We start from the raw sequence: 22,747 nt of genomic DNA, 5'->3' as shown, positions 1-22,747 counted from the left end.
TAAAAGTCTAGGGATTGGGAATCATAAGTCTCTTATTTGTCTGGAAATGGATCTGAATCTTTGGTTGTGAGAGGAGAGGTTGGATGCTATTTCTTCCTCTTTTCTCATAGATTTGGGTTAAATTTGAAAGAACAGAATAAAGATGGTGGGCCAGGGGGGGATTCCTTGCCCATGGCAGAAGGGTTGGAACTAGAGGGTCTCTTCCAAGTCAAATCACTCTGTGATTCTATGATTCCAAGATTCTGTGGAGTGCAGGCATTGCCATATTGGATTAGGCACTTCTCAACTGATTCTGCTTGTCCTCAGCACATGATTTTTGGGGAAGATGTGTCATATTAATGAAGTTACATGCTAATGCCAGTGTGGCCTAAGTATCATTAATCCTAAAGTCACTCCTGATTTTGCAATAAATGTTTGCATTCCTAGACAGGGAAAGCCAGTTCTCTCAAAGGACAGACGTACACACTTTTATTTGGTTGTGGTCTTTACTTAACTGCTGGTTTGGAGCAACAATTTCCCCAACCTGGCTATATTATGGGTGGGTAGGTAGGTATGAAATTGGCTGAAGTTGTACTGTATCCCCTTTAGACTAAATGTGCCACTTGTTTTGTGTAGGAGAGAGTATTCCCAGCTTCACAGTAGACCTATAGCTCAGGTATCTGGTGGTGATTTTTTTATTCATACAGAAAAATAAACCACTGTTTAAAACATAAAATCCAAGAGTGAATTCTGCGTGGTTTTAAAATTTCCATGCTTTTACAGAAAACAAGTGTTTCCTGTAAAGATAATAAAGTTTGCACTAGTCCATTGTAAGTCTAACCCACCCCCTTCTTTGCATACTACCTTATTTCCAAGTAATCTGTGAGTTTTCCAGCAGAAATGATGGAAAAAAATAGTTGTGACTTGTAAAAAAATGAAGCATATTATGGCAACAAATAGACAAATTAGAGAAAGGGTTGATCTGGTGTTTCTGTGTAGCGTAGATATTTATGTTGGGAACTATAAGTGGTTGTATTTATTCAAAATAAAATTAAAACATCTGCAACCAAGTTGTTACTTGCTATCATTTAGGGAAATACAGGAACAAAAAATTAATATTGTCCTTTCTGAGTTTGCAAAGATTACATAATTCAATAAATTAAAAGTTCTTTGTTTTGAATGTTTAGAGAAGTCTTAATGAGCTGTGCTGTCTGCAAGTCTTCTCAAGAATTTCCATTTTGCCCATTCACACTTCAGGAGCTCTGTATTTGCAATATCTGCACAAAAAAACAAGAGCCATGTGTAATCAATGCTGGATCCTTCTGGGGTGTTCCTGCACGTCTGGGTAGAGGACTCAGATTTAAAAATTGATCCATGTGTGTGGAAATTGGTGCCAGTAGATTTAGTAAATAGGCATCTGTTGCCTACCAAAACAAAAGATTCTAAGTGTTGTGGTTTAACCCCTGTCAGCCCCATGCAGCCTCTGCTCATTCACTCCTCCCCCATGGGATGGGGAAGAGAATCAGAAGAGTAAAAGGGAGAAAACCTGTGGGTTGACATAAAGACAGTTTAATAGGCAAAACAAAAGCTGTGTGCACAAGCAAAGCAAAGCAAGAAATTCATTCACCACTTCCCATGGGCAGCCATCCCCAGAAAAACAGGGTCCATTATCTGTAGCAATGACTTGGGAAGAAAAATGCTATCCTTCCAAATGTCTCAGCCCTCCCTTCCTTCTTTTTCCCCCAACTCTATATGCTGAGCATGACTCCGTATGATCTAAAATATCCCTTTGGTCAGTTGGGGTCAGCTGTCCTGGCTGCGTTCCCCCCCTTTCAAGCTCCTTGTGCATCCCAAGACTGCTGGGGTGAGGTGAGGAGCAGAAAAGGCCTTGAACTCTGTGTAAGCATTGCTCATCAGTAACTAAACTATCCATCTCTTAAAATATCCATCTCTTATCAATCATATTTTCAGCAGAAATCCAAACCAGACTCATACCAAATATTATGATGAAAAATAACTGTATCTTGGTCCAAACCAGCACAATAAGCTAAATGGCTCATGTTAAAATTTCACAGGGGTTACAGAGGGTGAGAGAATACCTTAATACATCAAATAGCTAAATATTTTGAAGGTCCAAATAGGCTTCTCTCAGAAATACTGATTAGCTTCTTCTAGTCCTAGTCCTTGAATATGTAAAGAGCCATCCTCATGCCTAATGTTAGTGGGACAGCTTTTCTCTCTGGTTTGAAATGGGAAGATCTCTTTCCATGAGGTTAGTTTGTGTGCATGATAGTAGGCTGCATTGTTTGGGTAATCTTTGTTCAGTTTCCTGCAAGTCCTGCAGCTCCGTAGTGAAGACAAATGCCAGAAATGTCACATAGTATGATCTGTGTAGAGCTATCTATACATATCTGCTGTGATAGAGAGAGAAGCTGCAAATGGTGGTGTGCTGTGGCTGTGCAAACATCAGGCAACCATGCAGGCATTAATACTGCAGCTAGAGAAAATCCAGATCATTTTCTTCCCAATTCTGAAATGAAAGTTGGATGTTCAGGAAGCTTTTTTTCCTGTTGCCCCAGCTGATTTTATAGACATCTAAAATACCCCTCTCTGTGTGTAAAATGACCTCCTGGTATCTCTGTTTCTCTGTGTGTTTTGGACATGAGCCAGGGGAAGGCACTCGTGGTCCAGCAGTCGCACGTGGTGGTGGATCAGACCTTCACCCTGCCAGGAGCACTGGAGAGCCACAGCAAAGCTGCTCCCTGGCCAGCTGAGGGGTGCCTGGGGAACAGGCACAATTAATGAACCCTGAGATGCTGCCACTGCTGCAACACCCCAGTCCTTTGCTTCATGCTGACATTGAGCAAAACAAGGTCACTTCACATGTCCCAAGAGATTTATCTGATTTACACAACACTCAGAAGGATTCATGGGGATTTTTGTGATCTCTGCAAAAACAAGGAGAAATTGGGTATGCACTGAAGCAATGACCTGCTCTGCTTCAGCTGATGCACGTAGCCTACATTTCATCAGCTCACCTTAGGATTCTTGAGCTCTCCAAGACCACAGTACCTTTCTGCTGTGACCTTCCTAAAGGGTTTTCTCATTTCTGTTCAAAATCTGTGGATTGCAACTGGAAGATGAGTGAGCCAAATCAATTGAGCCAAATCAATTGCAGGCCTTTGTTTGGGAGGATTCCTGGCCTATTTTTCAACTGGGAAGTATGAAGGGTTTCTAGTGAATTGTTTGAAAGACAAATTGCAGTCGTTTTCTAGATTAATTTATATCTACATTTGCATAGGCATATTTTTTATAGGTTTTAAAAACTTCAGGCATAACTTAAATATTACTGTTAAAGAGCAATGGTCCTAAACATGAGAAAATCTGGTTGCTTTCTACACATGCAGGTATATTTTGTTTGGATTTCATGATGTACATTAAAATCTATGGTAAGAGACAATCCCAATGGAAGGCCAGTGGCGTTGGGGATTTTTTTTTAACCTTTTTATATGTTGTCTGTTTATTTTGTCTTCAACACCTGCTCTCAGTTGGTTTCAAACTGGATAGTAATTTTCATTGATGTGTTTATAACATGAAGTCTTTTTTTTCTTTTTTTAACATGAGACATATGCCTGCAGCTCCACAGGCCAGTGTCTTGCTGCCAACTTAGCAGACAGCCAGCTGCAACAGGAAACTGATACCCTGCAATTTTCATTAATGATTTATATTCTTTTTCATCATGCAATTTCAATAGCATGTAGAAGATGCTTCTAGTATCATATATGTCTTTGCTTCAAGCATAAAATGAAAACTGAAGCATCTTTAGAATTAGGCACCTTTTTAAAAGGTACTTCCGTATGTATTTGGCATGGTTAAATAATTTTTTTCTTCTTTTCATACAAGTCACTTCCTTGTCAAACTTCCAGTTTGGACATCATGTTGTAAAATGATGAGTAAATCTTGCTGTTTTGGAGAGCACACCCAGCCTAGGAAACCAAAAATTGTGAAGTATTAAATAACTGTCAAAACAAAAAGAAAGATTTGTTAGTCATCACCCATATGACAGAAAACTAGTGAGATTGTTTTAGGGTTGTTTTTCTTTGGTATACAGACACAAATGTTAAAGTATTTGCTGTAGACTGCAAATTTTCCCTTGATTCATTTGAGTGCTTTCTTGTAAGAATTTCTAAGTATTCCATTCTAATTCTTGTCAATTTGCTATTTTAAATGCATGATGTGTGCTGGATCTGATGGCCCAAGGACAGACAGCATTGCTTCTGCAGAGGCAAGGAGGAATAATTGCCATCTTTAGATATTTCTAGTTATTTTATTTAGCTCAGTGGTGGTGGTAATTCTCTTGAAACCATGAGATTTTATCAGAGGTGAATGCTGTTCTTTGAATTTTGGACAGCCTATATATGTCATGTTAACAATCTCCAACCATCTCCATATATTGTAATGATAGTGCAATATGTGGAAATCCAGTATTTCAAGAAGGAGTCAAGCCCATGCATAAATGGAGTTCTGCCATACCACAGTGTTAAACCAAAGAAATCTTTTTGAATAATGGGCAATAACCAAGCAATCTTTTATCTTGCAACACTGTTGTTGTGTTGGTCATCTTACCATCGCAACAGAAGAACCAGGACTAGAAAAATCACATTTAAAAGAATTTCTAGAATTTAATAAATAGCTCCGAGAATTGTGGCTGAAACATGCATCACTTGCCCATGCAGTTCACTCAGCATATCCTGACTTTCCTCTCTTCATCTCAAGATTTTGAAGACTTGTGGATTTTGGCTCTGGACATCTGTTCAACTGCTCATTTTAGTCAAGATTATTTACTTTCTTACATACTTTCACATATACACAATATTTTAAGTGTTAGGTTCTGCTTTTATATAAATTGGTGTGAAAACATATATTTCTCCTTGTGTTTGCAACATCTTAAGGTGAAGTTTAAGGGGTGGATCAAACTGTTTTGGTGCTGTCTATGGATCAATTCTGACTTAAGGGGATAAGCAGGATTAAATATTTTCATTGTTAACCTTGTCTAATGAAACTTTTTTCCACATAAAAATTAAAATAAAAATAAAAATTAAACACCTTTTTTAGAAATATTGTAGTGCAACTACCATTTGCATTTTCAATAATCTTCAAGTATTGTCCTGTGTTACAGAAATTCAAAAACTCTACCTTATTAAATCAGTACTTTCTCACGAATCTCTTCATGTGTACTCATGCTCTACTAAGAAAGAACTAACAAGCAGATCTTTCACAGTCTTGAATTTTAAATCAGCATGGGGAAGGCACTCTTATAGTCCTTTCTCCCTATTTGTTCTTGTTTAGTTTTAAATTTTATAGTTGAGTAAATGTCACCTCTTGTGGTTAAAGTTGAGGTCAAGTTACATTTTGCTGTGACCCTTCTGCTCTCGTTTGCAGACACTGGGACTGTGGTCTGTCAAGACAGGAAAGCTCAGAGATCATAGCCTAAGGATTTCTTTCATTCCTCCCCTTTCACAGACATCATTTTGTCAGGCAAGGAAAGTAATGTTTGTCAAATTGGACTGAGGAGGCTTTTTTAATGGAGAGTTTGGTGTAAATAACAGAATGATGTTTGTGTCGTACACAATTTTAAAAAGCCAAATGCATCACTAAGGCTAGTTTAGTACCAGATGTCTCATTCCCTCTTACTTTCCCACTTTGTTCATTAAAATAAACATTCTGAAAGTCGTTGCCTGATGAGAGGTGGCAACAGCCAGTCACAACCAATTAGACAAATTTAACTGGGGAAAAACAATACAAATAAGGAATTTGACTTGCCTGGGTTTGTGTTAAAGTGTGGAATGTGTGGATATAATGTCTGAATGTTCCTTGTTGATTCAAATCTCCTTAAGGCTTTTGTTTTTGGTACTGCCTATGTATATTTGTTCTATAGATCTATGTACACCATGTGTATTGATGTAGCCACCAAGACCTTAAAAAAATAGCAGAGAGAGAGAGAGGTAGAATGAGTTATAACACAATCTTTGGGGTCTGCTTATAGCCACAGAGAGCTGGTGCTGCTAATTCACCAAGCTGTGCTTCCTAGATGACATCTTCTTTCCCAGGCTGTTACTGAATCTCAGCATGCCTGTACCAGAAAGCTTCCCAGAGATATGCCAGGATCCCAGGGAGAATTCTGTCTTTCTTCTCTTAAAATGTTGAACAGTTGGAGAATATATAGAAATGGCAGAAGCATTCTTGTGTTATCTTAAAGGAGATATGTTATCTTTATTAGACTGGAGGTGCAAAAGAAAAAAGCCTAACAAAAATTTGGAAAAAGCCATACCTCCAATAGCCTTACCTAACAGCAAGTGAGACCTGGGAGTCAGAGGAAGTGAAACAAACTCCTCAGTTTCTTCTTCTTTTGCACCTTTCTGTCATCTTCTTCATACTCTGCCCACATTCCTGACAGTCCTGTGCACTAAGAAGAAATCCTATGCAGAAGAAGTAATAGGGGCTAATTGATTGCTTCTGCATCTTAATGTTGTTCATGCTGAGGGGCTGTACTTCTGGCATTTGTTAACTTTTGAGCACTTGCCTTCATGAACTCACCATTGTTCCTTTGATGCTTTCCACATAATTTCTGAAGTAAGCAAACAAAATTCTCAAAAGCTGAAACAACATTTTGGCTGTAGAGAATGATACTTATTTTACTGCAAGTTCAAATAATTTGTCTGCACATCATAGCTGTCTGCTGCTTGAACTAGTGAAGTAATCAATGCAATAGCAGGTTGTTTTCTTTGTCTTCCAAATGGACCAAATGTTTACCAGCAGGTAAATATACCACCTAGGCTTTGCAGGTATTTGACAGCCACAGAGTCCTGAGGTTTATGAAGAATTAATTCAATTTGTGATTTTCTGCTATATTTCTTTAGCTTCTTCTGTGGCTTCATGCCACAACTCTTTTCCTCTGCCATCCATCTCATATGCTTCCCTGTCCATCTGTTTTTTCATCTGCCCCCATTTCCAGCCAGCTGTCTCTGTCTCCATCACCCACATGTATCCAGCCCTTAGCTCCTTGTTACACTTGCTTTTTTGTTTACTATTGCGAGCCAGGGGACTATGTACAAATCATGAACAGGACAGGACTGCCGAGGAACGCGTCTCGAGCTGTCTGTTTTCTAGCATCAGTCTCATTACATGGTTGTGACAATGGGAAGATGCCAGCAGCTCACATCCCAGGCAGCAAACCAAGACTTAATGTTACAACTTACTTTAAAAGTTCTTTGACCAATCACACAAAGCAAAAGCATATTGCCAGTAGTTCTATCCAACCACTATACACACACATACCTTTGGTTTAAACAATGCTTGCTTCTTTTGAATACAATACTTGCTTGCAAGCCATAAGATACAATGTATAGAGCTCCATGATTAAGCTTAGAACTTCCTAATATCTTGCTAAATATGCTTTTCTGTAACTTAGGGACTTACTCTAGCCAAGCGTTAATACACTCACATTGTTCTATTTGTCCTTACTTTCTACTTCTTGTATAATTTTTCTGCTTACAACTTTTATGGCTACTGCTTAGCTCTAATCACAGTTCTGCTGTCTCAGGCCTGCCTTTTGCAACTTGCCCAAAACCTTCTGATTTTAACCATTTCCACATTTACCTTCTCCTAAAGTTTGGCATTGGTTTCCCCAGACTCCCACCTGCAGGCTGTCTTGTACCCTTGCTGCGTTCATGTAGGTGAAGTATCGTCTTTGTCTTTGTTATTCCTAATTTCAGGTCAGACATTTATTGTGAGGAGACTTCATTGACCAGGTGAAAATGCCATGTTCTTACTATCCCACTCATGTTCTCCAGAATAAGCTATTTAGGACAGTTCCATCCACAACTGGTTATGATTTTTTTTTTAAAAAAGGAAAAAAAAATAAAATTAAACAAAGACATGCTTATTTTTTTATAGCTTTCTAAAACTCTCTATGTTAACTCCATCCTACACTGGGACCCCAAAACATTTACTTGTATTGACCAGGAATGAAAGTGAAGAATATTGGGTTTGTTCCTGTCACCTTACTTCAAGGCAGGTTTAAAATAGGAACATTGTCTGTCTGTCTGTTTGTCTGTCTGCCTTTATACAGCACACAGAAAGGCCTTTTTGAGGGTATGACTCATTTTGTTTAGTTAGGTGTCTTGAACCAGCATTAGGAAGTACCTGTCCCTCCATTTCCAAGGAAGAGCTGTGGGAACCATTCTTCACCAAGCTGGTTTTGTACTTACGGAGCAGGCATCCCTGCCCAGCAGAATGGTGGCAGTGAGTGCACAGTCTGCCTTTCATCAACAAAGGTCAGGTTGCAAAGTTTGGGTGTTGCTTTGTTTCTGTTCATAATTATTCGTTTTTGCCTTTTTCTTGCCTTTACATTCTGTAAAACCATTTTTCTTCAGAAATACTCTTATATTGGAAGTTTATCTTATATTTAGGAAATGCATCTCCTTTTACCAACACTGTCATTGTCCAATGGTCTGGATATTTTACTTTGAGTTCATGGCCCCTAAGTTATGTTTATGATGGTTACTTTTCAGTTCTTTGGCTTAGACAGGAAATATGCATTTGTCTGGCATGTATTTGAGAAAGAATACTATATATATGTGGTAATATATACTTATTTACAAGTTTTATGAGACATTATTTGTTACTTTTGCTTTTATTTGTCATGCCAATTTACCATTTTCTCCCTCAACACAGTGTTTCTGGCAGATAGACAGGAACTGGGAAATGCATCATGCCTTTGATTTTGTAGTGAGTGGGGCATTCTGCATTTTTCAATGCACATATCCCTTCTTTAATTAACTCTCTCGATGGCCCTGAGTTTAAGGTGCCATCTTGGGTGTTGCCTGTGCAAATAATTTCTTCCAGTCTCTTATTTATAGTGATGGATGGACTGGTTTGATTTGTTTTTCCTTGTAGCAGTTGTGATTGTTGGATTTAATATCTATTTGATTCTAGTATATTTTGCTAGTATCTCTTTCCTGGTTTTCTGGAGATAAACTGCAATGAGTCATAAAGCACTTATTCCCAGAGATAGCTTCAGTAATTGAAGGGAAACCATGAATACTTCAGGCAAAAGAACTAGATATTAAACATAGATGGGAGGAAGGTCACTGGTTTTTGTTATTTTTTCCCCCTCCCTAAGTAGATGAAGTTCTCTTCAAACAGACTGCACAAATACCAATTAGTGTGCTTCGTTCTGAAATGTAATCAAATTTAAAATGTAAAAAATCCCTTTCGGCTACAGTATGATCAGGCCCCTAATTATGAAAGGCATATGTTCCCCTCTGTCTTTCTTCCTTCCACCCATGTAGATAATTGTCCTCCTTGAATGATTTCTTCTTTGCAGAAATCTTTGTGATGCTCTGCTCCAGGTTTGCTCAAAGCAACGCTGTTATCTGTGCATTAGGTTTGTGTTGTTGGATTCTCACAAGATAATATCCCATATAGTTGCACTGATTACTTGCTATTTCGTCTGTCATCTGTGTTTTGGAATATCTCAAAGCTTGTCAGTCTTCCGCTGGGGATTACATCATTTTGGGGGTCTCAACCGCCCTGAAACAAAAGCATACTTCAGTGGTAAAATATGTACGCCCGGACAGCTGGCAGTCTTTCAAGGGCCCAGAGTTGACACAGAGTTAATCTCAGAGAAATAGCCCCTCCCTCCCCACAACCCCCCGCTTTTTTAACTTCCCTTTCTTAATGTAGGGATTTCTTTATGGATAGTAAATAGTGGCATAAAAATACATTTATTTGCTTTTTTCACAGCAGTCGCAGGATTTTAATCTGGTGGTGACTTTGGTTTCTGGTCTTTTGACTCTTTTGACAGTGGTCTGTTTGAATTAACTGTTTCTTTAGTGGTAAGCCTGATCATTTTTTGAAACATGCAAGTTTCTCAGTTATTAATTTGCCTTTTCTTTCAGGGGCAGACCTCTGAGGAGAAAGTTGCTTGCACCTTCTAAGCTCCCTTGTCCTGTATTGACTGTTAACAACAAATTGGTCTCACAGACTGTACACCCCATAAGCACCATTTATGTTGTAAGGACTTCATAAGGGTTAAACTGGAGGACAGCTGGTTGCACTAGGGTGAATTTGATTCCAGTATCCACTGTATAAAATGTCTTGAGAGCCATTGCAAGAAGGTTCTGAAAAAAATAGCAATGCAACATTAGACCAAGAATTTGCTGTGAGCGAATTCTCCATGTGTGTAATTAGCCTAGATTTTCATTCTATTTCTACTACTTTGTTGAGTTTAGAAGATGTATGCTGCATTTCAGTTGTTCTGAGAAAAATCTGTCTGCCAGATTACCAACTCCCAGCTTTCTTTTGGGTAGACTGATTCTACACTCGTGCCTTGGTAGGTTCTGTTTTGGTACCAGCTTCTGCTGTAAGGTTAATGCATAGGAAAACCCTGCTTTGGGAGCTACTGCATTTAGAGACACTGCCTGAATATCTCTCTCTCTTAGACTCACTATGTCGGGATGTAGCCAAAATAAAAACATCTACAGAATATTCTCAGCTTTAACATTATATTTTTTATTTTCCTAAACTACTATTTAATTATTTTTACTTATCTCCCTAACATTAAAAATTTGCCTTTTCCTTTTAAAGAGGATTTAACCATTGAGTATGAATAACTGATATGAACTAAAAAATAACAAATAGAAAATATAAATGAGATAATAATACTAATTTATTTTAATTGGCATATAGCACCAATAAATAAGTTGCTATTGCTAGGGACGTAGGTGTGAATCTATTTCTATATTTGATTCACCAGAAAATTTGTGTGAGTTTCTACTTGATTTTTGATCAATTTTTATTTAATTTGAAAATATTTCATAATTAGAGAATTTAGGAAGTGAAGAAATTATGCTTTTGTTTCACATAAGATGCAGGCATCTCTGGTATGACAGATAAGTTTTTCTTTATGTAGAAAGGCATTTAAATACGTGGAAAGCAAATATAAAAATGTTCTGGGATGTTTTTTTAAGACTGTAACTTTCCAAGGACATCCCTTAATAAGATTTTCTATCTCCTTTTAACTTATCCTAGATGAATGAACTCCATGTTCCTCTTAATTGTAGTGAAATTTAATTTTAATTACTCTTTCTTTTTTCTTGTCTTGCAGCAACTTTCTAATATAAAGTGATTAGATGGACTTCACCGTCTTTACGAGGCATACCATTGCCTAAAGAGCAGTTGTAAGCAATTGAATGGAGTTGTGCAAGCTCCTGATGCTGTTTAAATCTGTGGCAAATCTGATTTCCCATTGGTTTTGCATACAAGTCGTGCAGTCAGGTGTCTGCTATGCAGGTTGTACAAATTAAAATTTTATTGAAGAGCTTGTTTACTGACTAATGGCAGCTGTCCACAGGGTCCTTAACACTGAGCTGAAAATTTATCTTTTGATTTGAATGGTTTTCACCCTTGAAAGCATTAGAAAGTCTCAAGAGCATTGCTATTTTTAACTAAATAGAGTTTATGTCTTTGAGTTTACTTAGGCATCAGCCCAGAGATCATTGAAGTCAATATGAATTCTTCACTTACATCAGCATGCTCTAGGTCATGCCCTTAATAATTTGTTGTGTTTGCTCGCCAAACCAGAAGAGATTACAGCATAAAAAGTGGTGTGGTACAAACCAATGATAGCCTGAAGTACTAATACTATCTCCAGTCAACTCCTCAAAAAAAGAGATAAACACCCCACAAGAAAAGCTGAACTATTTATTGCACGACAGTTACCTTTCACCTAACCCTGGTGAAAACATCTTGGCATTTCCACCCCATGCCCACACCAGTGTGAGTGAGGAGAAGTTGGGGTGGGCAATAAAATGCCATGTAAGATTTTGGAGCATGAGTGTTTAATCATTAAGCAAACACTGATGCATTTGTGAAATAATCAAAGCATTTTGATCTTAGTTTTTAAAGTCTCTTGATCTTGATTGGACAATTATATGTATAATGCAAATGTTTGGAAAGATGTGATGAAGATGATAGTAACAATTAAGAAGCCCTGTATTAGGAACCATGGAAACATACTTGGATTATAAAATTCAGTAGCCTAAAAATTAGGAATTCAGGTAAATTGTACTGCATTTTACTGTTTCACAATAAGGAGAAGAAAAGAAAGACAAGATAGTATGTAACATTCTGTTAGTGTTTAGAGAAAACCATGAAATTAAGAAAAATCAAAAGACTATCAAAAGGCCCTTTCATGTCATTACATTATAACTGGATAATCCTGTGGGTTTAAAAATAGCTTTATAATTTAAAAAAATTGAAGAAAAATACCCTAAAATTTAAAATATCCCAGACAACCAAGGAATTCAGGATAAAAAATGTACAATAGGGAAAAAAATAAAACCAACCTGATTTTGGAGTTTAATTTTAAGGCAAGCATCTTCATCATTCTCTCTTAAAAAGCTTACAGAAGCAGAATATTTTCTGCATTAAATAAGGCTAAATTCTGTTCAGATCCTTACTGAATGGCATAGAAGGAATAGTCATAGAAGGGGAAAAACATTGGTAGATAGAAAATTGCAGTCTGAATTGAGAGTTGACAAAAACACAAAATCTGAATACAACGACTGAATGGAGAGTTGACAAAAAGTCCTTCAGTCGTGGGTCTGAAAATGCAAACCCTTTTACTTGCTTTTGTTTAGCAGATGTGCTAACCTTACTGCCTTAATGATAGGACACCTTTTTTTCTGTGTGAGGCTGAATTTCATCTTTGCAGTAAGAAAAAGCACAAGCTACTGAAATGTGATAATAGTATGAAAATATTTCATTTTATTTAGTTTAATTTTTAAAATGGCTTTTTTCTTTTGAAAGTACGAAAAGGAAATTGAAAGAAATTGATATTATTATGCTAAAATGTTGTCTGCTTTTCAGTTTTGTTCTGTACTAAATTATTCCCTTGACAGGATAGAAAATATTTATACATCCCGTTGTATGATGTATCAGCCTCTGTGTTTGTGTCTGGGCTAGTAAAAACAGAGCTGCTGTTGAAGGGTGGAAATAATCATGCTGGCTTATGTCTGTGGTCAGTACTCCTGCCTCTGTTGGGTACATTTTTTCCAGAATGTATCAAATGCTGTATATAAGGTGCAGCAGTGGCTGAGGAAAGGGCTGCTAAGGGGCCCTTTCGGCAAAGGCTTTCACTTACACTTTATTCTGTTCTCTAGCACAGGTGCCTTGGTATTATTAGTGTTCATATTAAGTGCCTGAGGTTATTTTCTGATGCTGGCAGAACCTCCAAAGATGTTTGTCACTACTGGCCCAGGAATGAGGACTGGTTAGATTGGTGCTCCTCACCCCTGAGAGTAAAGTCCATGTGATTTCTTCAAGCTGCTTTAAGGTCCAGCTGATGGAGTAGGTTCTTTGAACACAATTCACAAGCTACTTTGAAAAGATTATCACTGAAGGCTCTTCAGTACAAGTTTCAGTCACCATGAGCTCCTCTGCAGTCCCAGCTCAGATAGGAATTCTGATATTTTGTAGATGGACCCAGAGGGGATCTCAGCTCAGGTTTCTGCACACTTAGCATAAAGCCACAAGGCCCTTGGGAGGGCACCATGCATCAGTGAGAGCATCTGAAGTTCAGATTTATCTAAGAAAAGAAGCTGAGTCCTGGAGTCCATGCTTTCCCTCACCTTGTCTGTTGGATGGAGAGCAGGGCAAGTGCTGGTGATTAAACAGAGAGGTGCACACCATGAATGCTGGCTCTGTTCCTAAACTCTGTTTATCAAAGAGGAAGGTACTTATTAGCACAAAAGTGAGAAGGGAGTGCTACTGGCCTACAAGTCATTGTTATCTGGATTTTTGCATGGGAATAGTAGGGAAGAAGAAAATGTGCCTCCAAACACAGCCTTATCCACTAGCTAGTTTCATAACTTCCTTCACACAATCAATTTGCATTCCTTACAAGCAGTGTCTTGCTTCTGTTTTCTCTCTGCCAAGGGGAAATGGAACTAAATGGCTCATTTTCTTATGTGATTTTGGCATCTTCTACACTTCATAAGAAATAGTAGATTTTTTCTAAAGATAGTCTTGAATAGAACTATACCTCAAATTATGCATGAAGCCTCATAGCATATGTTCTTATTTATGAGTACAAGTGGTGTTTTGTTCAGATAAGGTTGTTCAGTTTATCCACACAAATGCTACACCACAAACAACTGCCATTGTTTATAAACCAGCATAGAGAAAGCAAAAGGTCACCATGAAATAACCATATTGATTTATTAATTATGATAAATATTAAAAGAATAATGCAAAACACATGCTCGGTTTTCTTAGACACCTGCAAAAAAAGGTATTTCTTTACGCAGGACAATTCAACAGAAAGGATACGGTTTTCTGGCCATTAGATTAAGGACAAGTAATGAAAAACTGTAACCCTGTAAAAAAGCAAGGACTGATAGCAGTTTGCAGCATTTTTTTGCAGGTTGTTGTTTGTTCTAACTTTGATTAATTCCTTGATCTGGATGACAGTGCAGCTTGTCTATCAGCTTATACCAGCATGGCCAAGGGAGTTGGTTTGCAGTGCCAGAGGGTGCTGGGTGGGTTGAGGACTCCTGCTGTCATCCTGCCTGCTGAGCAGCCTAGACAACCATTTGTTTCATGAACTGTGTTCCCCATGATTAGCACTTAATCAGCCAAATTCATGAATTCCATAGCTTTCACCATGGCATCCTTCTGCTCTTTCTGTTCAGTCTTTACCCTGGTTGTTGAATTGCTAGTGAGATAAAATAGCAGGCACTCCTCTTGGAGATAGAAGTTGTGTCAGTCCCTCTGGTGCCCTTCAGCACATAGCTGGTGCTATCATTGTCCTGCAGCTTTTATCTCCTCATAACAGCAGAAATGCATCCCATCTGTTAGGTTGTTGGATGGTTGCTAATCCCCACTTCCCTTCTTTCTCCCCATCCCCACAGCATTTTTCTCTAGGGCATTGATTATATCTTTATATACTCTTCTTTATTCATTTTAATCTAATCTACCTCCCTTACATCATTCTCTCCTCTTCCTGGTGGGAAGTCATATGGAGAGGATCTCCCCTAGCCCCGTGTGCATTGTCTCAGGAAGATATCTTGTGCTGCTGAAGGTTCTGTTTTATGCTTTGTGGAACTCAAGGTCTAGACACAAATTACATTTTGCCTTTCAACAACAAGGGCTGTTCAGCCTGGAGAAGAGGAGACTTTGGACAGGTCCAATAGCAGCCTTCTAGTACTACAAGAGAGCTGGTCAGGGACTTTTAGAAGGGCATGTAGTGATTTAATGAGGGGGAATGGGTTTAAACTGGAAGAGGATCCATTTAGATTTGATACTAGGAAAAATGATAAGGAAAAGTTTGCCCTGAGAAGTTGTGGTTACCCCATCTTGGATGTGCTCAAAGCCAGGGTGGATGGGACTCTGAGTAACCTTGTGTAGTGGTGTCCCTGCCCATGGCTAGGGCATGGAACTAGATGATCTTTAAGGTCCATACCAGCCCAAACTATTCTATGATTCTATAAAGTAGTGCATTTTTAACACCTACCTCCAGTAAATACAGCAAGAGAAAAAACAGTTAGCAATGGTCCCTTGGGGCAAGTATTCCAGCTGTCTTGGAATTTTATAGTGTCTCAGTTAGGCATGTTTATATCCCCCCCTCAGAAACATTGCTTCAAGGACATGGGGGTGCTATAAAATAATACCACAGTGCTGGCAATGTTCTTGCTAAAGTCCTTGTAGTATTTTTTATACTTTATTCTTTCTAAATAGCTCTTTGTTATGCTGCTCTACAAGGGAGTACTGCTTCAGCATAATTGTTAGATTTCCTTTGTTCCCCAGAAAATTGTCTTATGCAGCCGCATTTATTTAAGAGACTACGTACCTTAGCCTCTGTTTGCATTTTTAGATAGATTATTTTTTTCTCCATAAATTGTATCAATCTCTGCTCAGATGAAATGTGAAATTAAATTTTAAAACTGAAAACAGTTTTTTTGGTTTTAATTGGTTATATAAACCTTCTTTATATGTGCTGAAGGCTTTTAAAAACTGAATTCAAAGGCACCCTGATAAATTTAAATGCAAGTTTTTCTAGTCAATAATAGAACTGAGAGATCATACCATCCTAAAAGCTTCACTGGACTAGACCTCATCCGTTGCTATCTGGTTTTTATCCGTAAATTGGAAATTGGTTCTCTGTATCTAACAAGCAAGGATTTTCTCAGCTTCAAATGAACTAGCCTTTGAATTGAGCTACATGAATAAAGTGACTTAAATAAAATGTTTCTCCCTGCACCTGCAGAAGAAGCTGCAGCTGCCAAAAGATGAATACTTCAAAAAACGTGGATTCAGCCAGTGATTTCTGCCAGTTTAGTACTTTGATGTTCTTTGAAAATTCAGCATCAAATGGACAGTAATGTGGGTTATTATGTAAGTATACCCCTTTAAAAAAATAGCATGATCTCAATTTGGAATCTTAATAAGCAAAAAAATTCAATTTCAATGAAACTGTTGATCGAGGCAGTTTTTAATACTTGCTTTTTATTTATCCTCTTGGCTCTGAAATTAGTACTGGTTTTCTATATGATCATGTCAGTGCAGGAAAGGGAGGCTAACTGTCAGCAGAGACAGGTATTTATTTAGAAAGAAAAAAAAGATAAGCCAGGGAGGGAAGCATCATTTCCCTAAGTCACTAGGACTGAAGGGTGTTCATCTAAGGTTTCTGGAAGAATTTCAGGAAGCAGCAGAATTGCATTCACATGTAACTTACTGAAAACAATTACTTTAACAAAGAAACTGATACGACTGACAGCATAACTAATTTAGGAAAGTGGGTTTATTTCTGAACTTACTTTCCTGCTGGCACAAAGAGTGAAGTACTGAAGAGAGAAGTATAACAGATGGCTGTTAAAACCACTAAGCACAGGCAGGAAACTTCTGGGATACAGGGGAAGACAGTGCCCAGGGCCAGGGGTTGCAGGAGGTAGCAATGACCCATGAAGGAATTCACCCCAGTTTTTAATGGCACTGCAGATAAATTCCTGCTTCTCCTGATAGGACAGTAGTCATCAGAAATCTGGATCATCAACAATGTGCTGTTGGGCCTCCCTCACATTGTGATGGGAGGAGGAAGGAGCTATTCAGTGCATAGTCTTCTTCACTTTATTCTGCTTGAAAATGTAGAAATATTGTGATAATCTTATGCATTTAGAAAGCAAGTTGTAGAAATTCACCATACTCAAATGCAGGAAAGAGTATATAACTCTCTCTCTGGCTTGTACCCAGTACAAATGACATCTGATTAACTCTTTTGCAAATAGGAGATTAGCTGTGTTTTAAGCCTGGACAGCAGTTGTCAAATAAATTCTTTTATTATTAGCATTTTTGAGGGGTTTATATTGCATAAGTTGAGAATGAGACTTACAAATGAGGTAATTCTTCTCTTTATTATGTTCAGTTCTATAAATTAATAGACAAGGTAAAAAAAAAATGAAGCAATGGGAAGTGAATAGATGGAACAGTGTACAAGGAACCAGGATTATCTGGGAAAGTTGAAAAAGGAGAAAAAACAAAAAGTCTAAACCATGCGTTTTTATATGAAGAATTTTGTTCCAAGTTCTTATTTGCCTGTAATATGGGGGTGCTGAAATTAAAATGATTGACAGTTTAGAGGCTGTTAGTGGAGATGTTTCAAATACATCTCTTGTGTTAATTTTCTATTGTGAACCCACGAGACATATTCCGTTAAGTGGTGCACATATGCACCTTCATGCACTTCCATGAATGTATGTGCCCTGTAAAGTCTAGGCATGGCTGGAAGAGATGAGGCAAGATCTAGTGCTAATTTCCTTTTTTGTGCTCTTGTCTGAGCAAAGTTTGCAGGATACAGTCATATGCTGATATTTCAGACTGTTAGGTGTCGTGGTTTTAAAGGTAGCACCATTTCATCAGAAAAAAAAATCCCTCAAATACCAGAATTACATACATTTTTTTTTTTTAAATAGCTGAAATATATTCTATTAGCAGTAATGATGTGGTAGAAATAAAAATCAAAATGCCATATTTCACAGCTGAACACTTCAAAGGATACTCCTCTCCCAGTAATCCTCTGATCTGCTTCATGTCACAGGTCACCTAAACAATATTTACAAAACTCCTGACTGGAGCACTCATTCAGGATTTAAGGTGTCGCAACTTTTTTTTGACATAAAAAGTTCAAGTGCACCGATATTTCTCTAAGAATTTTACATCAGAGTTTTTTTTATTATAGACTTGTGTTTATGCATATGTCTCCTAGATACCAGTGTAAAACTCATCTGGTGAGGGGAAAGCTTTTCTCCTGACAGCTGTGTGATGAGGTTATGCAGTATCTGGTAGCTGGGTTGCTGCTTTGAATGTGTTCAAAAAGGTGAGGACCAAAATAGGAGGCAAAAGGCTTGATGTGCCAAACTGAGAAACTGGTGAGAACTCCAAGTTCCAGTTACAACTGAACATAAATATCCATATATTCTCCACAGTGCTTTGCCTTGGGAGAGTAAAATGCAGCAACTAGTAATTGCTGCTATAATTTTGAGTGTGGGCTGGATTTGGTTGTAAAGTCTCTCTTTTGGCACCAAACTCATCTTGAGAAGCTGGTGTTTACCACACAGTGCTTGGGCAGCAATGGATTCTGCTGTCTCAAGCAGATATTGTTTTTAATTCTAGGTAGTCTTTCCAAGTCCTCCAAGGGATGATGGTTTGGGAGTTTTTTACTGATCAGACAGTTGCTAGTTGCATCAATTACATGGTCCTATCTCCTACACTTTACACAGACTAAGCTTATTTTCACTCTGTCTTATTACTCCAAGCAAATGATATCTGAATGAAGTTGATTACTGCAAGTTCCCATGCAGTTTGTTGCAAACCCTTGCAGTAGGAAGGCTGCTTGGCGAAGCCCTGATGTTAGACATGTTGGCAGGTATTTGAAGAGACTTTTAATTTTTTTTTCCTTTTTTGTTTTTACAAGACAAGAGCATATTCAAAATATTCCTGCCACACCAAGATGAAAGGGCCAAGTTCCCAGGGTCACAACTGAAATAAAACTCGTGAATATTTTACTCTTGCTGAAATAGGAATGCCTGGTTGCTTTGTCCATGAATGATTGGAAGGAAGAAGGATATTTTTTCAAATCTGTTTAATTAAGATGCCTCTTCAGTTCCCCCTATCCTTCATTTCAATAGGTTTTCAGAGGCTTTCAAAACAGAGCTACACAGGGCTCTATTTCAAGTGTGCTGTAAAGACTTGATAATATAGCCTCTGTGGCTGGGGCACAGAATCTTCCTTATATAGCTTTTCTGAACAGGATGCGCTTGTTCTGCTACAGATCTTGCATTGTTTATTCCTGATAACCATTCTCAAGTCAGTATAAATGACACTTCCAGATAACTTTCTTCCTCCCCGATAACAATCTGGTAGTTTATACCACTTTCCAGAAGTGTATATTTCTGTTTAGTTTTTAGGGTGCATTTGGTATGGCCAAAGTAGTAATTCTTTCAGTATCTGCCAGCTAGATCAGTTTTGAGAAGAGTCTCTTCAAAGCAATGTCTGTTTAGAACTGACTTATTTATGTGCAGTTTCTGTTCTACAAAAAAGCAGTCAGTGAAATGGAGCATCAGTTCCCGGTGCCTGAGAAAGAGGCCTGAGAAAGGTCTCAGAAAACAGGTACAATTTAGAAAGTCATTTGCAAGGACTCTGTGTCCTCAATAGCTGTGCACTTGTGCACATTTCAGACCTTATTTTTAAGGCTCAGTTTTTCTAACAAAGTACGGTTGGATGTGGAGACAACAGTGGGTCATGCTAAGAAGGAAGTGATTGGGATCCAGGGAGATAACTAGCAAAGCTCTTCAATGGTGGTGCACTCAGGACAGTTGTAGGGTCCCTTAAATGGCTTTAGCATATTAGAGGTGCATGCATGTAGGTTGCTGGTGTTCTCAGGTGTTGTGGGGGAAGGTGGGCTGTCATTCAGAAAGGAACTGGACCATGTCAAAGAGCCAGAAACTGGGCAGAATTTCATAGGTCAAAACAGATGTTGAGACTACTATTGAGATATGTTGTCTGGAAAGAGTGACTGTGGTATATTGCTGAGGTATCACAGACAGGTGATCCTAAACTAGAGCTTCTTGTTCATGCATGTCAGGCAGCAAAATGGCCAGGCAGATGGGGCATTAATGTTGCTGAATTTGAACTAGGAGATTTCCTTTAGTTCTGTTTGCTCACATGCATGAGAAGTTGCTGTAGATGGAATAAGAAGAGAGCTTGTTGCATGTTAGGGAACAAGGTTTTGGATGCTAAAGAGGAATGTGCGTTTTACAGGATGGAGAATGATTAAGGGTAGGGAGCAAAGCAGGAGTATCTTACATGGGGACTAGCTGGTTTGAGTTGCATAGCATTACAAAAACAAAGGGAGGAGGTGGATGCTCTATGTAAATATGCTTGGGAACCAAAACCCAAGCAAGCAGTGGTGTATGCTGCATCTCTCAGAGGACAATATTAGTGTAAAAACAAATAGCATAAAATTGATGATAAATAATGTAGGAAACCAGTAACAACTATCTAACTGTGGAGTAGCACACTTGTATGTAGGTCTGAGGGCACAGAAGTCCCCCACTAACATCCTGTTCTCCAAACAGAGCTCTGTAAATAAGTAGGACTGTATAACAGGGTGGCCCACAAAATAAGAAATTATTAACAAGGGATTGATAATTGTCAAAAAATACATTTCCAATCCTTTTTGTTCATAAGTTATAATACATCAGAAAAATAAACACAAAGGTTGTAGGGGCTTATTAGCTATAATATCTCTCTTGCTATCTCTTTCAAGCATTTTAAAGTATTTTGATTTTTTTTCTGTTCTGAAATTGCATTTACTAGTAGAAAAATGAAAATATATTGCCATACTTGTAGGGGGAAAAATATGTTCTGTTGGATCTGGCAGTCCATGAGGTGCAGGGCTGCTGCAGTTCCATGTCCCCATGTTCAACCAATAGCAAGGCTGAAGATATATTCCAGCAGCTACATGTGCAGATTGTGTATATCTAGATAAATATAGATAAATACATAAATAAATGTGTATATAGATAAAGACAGATATGTATAAATATAAATATAAATATAAATATAAATATAAATATAAATATAAATTAAATATAAATATACATCCCCTCCTCTGAGTCCTCTGTTCAGATTCCCCATCTGCCATTGTGCCACAGTGCTCCTCTGGGCTTGTGCAGATGGGTTATTGGTGCACTGAAACGTCACCTGTGATGGGAGTAGGAGTAGCTGGGCAGGATATTGTTTGGGCTCCTCCTCCTGTCATCTCACCATGCTCCTTCAGGGGTGTGCAGATGAGATTTTGTCAAGTAACTAACAGTGAACAAGCTCAGCTTGGAATGTGGTTCAAAGAGCAAGTGGCTCTAAAAGACGGAGGAGTCTCCATTTGGTAGCTGCACAGCACAGATCCAAGCTTAACATGAAAAACATTGAACTTCACTATATTTTCCCAGAAGATTGGTGGAAAAAAAGTTAAAAAGTAGGACTGCAACATGGAAATATCTATATGATTGCAAATATGTTTGTCAGATGATACTGGGAAAAAGAAACTAAATGCAGACATTCTCATCAGGGTATGCCCTTATGATGCATAGAAATACTCTGTTCATTCTGAGCTTTTAGGGAAATGTTATATAATATTACTTAAAATACAGACAAATGGATATATTAACTTTTTTTCCTACAAAGTAAATAATCCTCTCATCTTCTGTTTTCACTTATCAAAGCTTTCTGTTTAAGTTAATGGATACATATGGGGATTTTGCTTTCATTATACCTAGCTCACTCTTAGGTACCAGAGAAGTTTCCTACATGCACTTTTTGACATAGATGTGGCTTTAATACTTTTCTGTTTATGGTAAATGATTGCTGCCCAGGTAGCTGCAATTATATTTATGCTGAGGTTTTTTCCCCTCCAGGAAATGTGTTTATACACTCCTCAGCTTGTCACTCCTTCCAAGTGGAGTGCCTTAGTGAAGTTGCTTGTGTGACATTATAGTCAGAGGAGAAGAACTGAGTAGAATCATAAAATCATGGAATTATGACCTTCAAAGACCATCTCATGTATCTAGACATCTTTCACTGTCCCAAGTTGCTCAAAGCCCTGTTTAAACTGATGTTGAACACGTCCAGTGATGGGTAGTCCATAACTTCTTTGGACACTTCTCCAGTATCTCACTACTTTCGCAATTAAAAAAGTCTTCTTTACAGCCATTCTACTCTCTTTTAGTTTAAACTGAGTAGCAGTTCTTCCAGCTTTGCTGAACACCCACTTCTCTTTCCTGAAGGAAAAAGGCAAGTACTCTCATCTTATTTGAAACACACAGGTGATGAACAGATTTCCCTCTCCTGTTTCTAATTTTATTAAAATAATCATTTGGACAATTCAAAGCTTTTATTATTTGTTGCCTAGCAAAAATTTCAGTCAAAGATTTCTTTTAAGAAATCATCTTGAATGAAGATGAGAAGGGGCTCCTATTCTTTCTAGCTAACAAATGTCTTATATTTTGCAAATCTTCATTACAAATGCAGTAGAAATCTTTACATTTTTAAGATGGTCAGAGTAGGATCCACTTTAAGTGGGCACATTCCCTAGCAGTAGATATATATTCTCCCACTTATGTCTTGCTTTCAAACAAAAAGGCAAAATAAA

The 22,747-nt window shown here is 38.0% G+C and overlaps 1 protein-coding gene across 1 annotated transcript in view; it reads left to right on the top strand.

Annotated features, from left to right (window-relative positions):
• SCFD2 (sec1 family domain containing 2) overlaps window positions 1–22,747 on the top strand; it is a 189,024-nt gene that overhangs the window by 84,871 nt on the left and 81,406 nt on the right. The window lies entirely within an intron of this gene.

The sequence above is a fragment of the Lonchura striata genome, chromosome 4, assembly GCF_046129695.1.
Source record: "Lonchura striata isolate bLonStr1 chromosome 4, bLonStr1.mat, whole genome shotgun sequence".
NCBI classification, from domain to species: Eukaryota; Metazoa; Chordata; class Aves; order Passeriformes; family Estrildidae; genus Lonchura; species Lonchura striata.
The sequence above is the reverse complement of the archived record's forward strand: the minus strand, read 5'-3'. Positions and strand labels throughout refer to the sequence as shown.